The following is a 1,222-nucleotide window of genomic DNA, read 5'->3' as shown; positions in this document are numbered from 1 at the left end:
CATCCATCTTCTTCCGCTTATCCAGGTTCGGGTCGCAGGGGTAGCAGCTTAAGAAGGGAGGCCCAGACTTCCCTCTCCCCAGTCACTTCTTCCAGCTCCTCCAGGGGAATCCCAAGGCGTTCCCAGACAAGGCAAGAGACATAGTCCCTCCAGCGTGTCCTGGGTCTTCCCCAGGGCCTCCTCCCAATTGGACGTGCCAGGAACAACTCATCAGGGAGGCGTCCAGGAAGCATCCTGACCAGATGCCCGAGCCACCTCAACTGGCTCCTCTCGACGTGAAGGAGCTGCGGCTCTACTCTGAGTCCCTCCTGGATGACTGAGCTTCTCACTCTATCTCTAAGGGAGAGTCTAGCCACCCGGTGGAGGAAACCCATTTCAGTCGCTTGTATCCATGATCTTGTTCTTTCGGTCATGACCCAGAGCTCATGACCATAGATGAGGGTAGGAACGTAAATCGACTGGTAAATAGAGAGCTTCACTTTTAGACTCAGCTCTCTCTTCACCACGATGGACCGGTACATCACCCGTTTCACTGCAGACGCTGCGCCAATCCGCCTGTCGATCTCTCGCTCCCTTCTTCCCTCATTCGTGAACAAGATCCTGAGATACTTAAATTCCTCCACTTGGGGCAGGACACCTGTTCTGCAGATTAAGCTCAGTGTTTGGGGTTTGTCTGAAAGCTGATGGCGCCTCCTAGGCATAATAACGAAATCCTTGGCTCCAAAATGCCTATAAATGTTTTCCCATTTCTCTTTTGGTAAGTCGATGATCTCCTTGACAAAATTGAAACTTTATAGTATGTAATTTTGTTCAACAATTGGACTATAATATAGATCCAGTGTAACTTTTACAGTACATATATGTTGCTCTTCTGTGATCACTTAAAAGATGGTCATTGACTGAGTATTTTCAGTTAGTTGGAATAGCTATTTTGGTTTCTAAGTATATTAGAGATTATTTTATTTTTGCAGCTTATAATTTTCTGCACTTTTCTAGGTATGTTTTCCAATTTCCAATTAACTTTTTAATCTAATTATGCCATTCTCAAAAGTGAGCACAACAGTATCTGGAACAACCCATTTTCCTGTTCACTGTTCCTATTTTGAACACACTGCTTTCATTTAATGATTTAGTTACACAGCATCAGCAAGTCATAATTGTTGTGCCCGTTTTTATTACTTTACAACACCAAATAGCAACATTATTTGCCTTAATGAAATAT

The sequence above is a fragment of the Poecilia formosa genome, unplaced genomic scaffold (assembly GCF_000485575.1).
Source record: "Poecilia formosa unplaced genomic scaffold, Poecilia_formosa-5.1.2 Scaffold18, whole genome shotgun sequence".
Taxonomy (NCBI): domain Eukaryota; kingdom Metazoa; phylum Chordata; class Actinopteri; order Cyprinodontiformes; family Poeciliidae; genus Poecilia; species Poecilia formosa.
Note: the sequence above shows the minus strand (reverse complement) of the source record.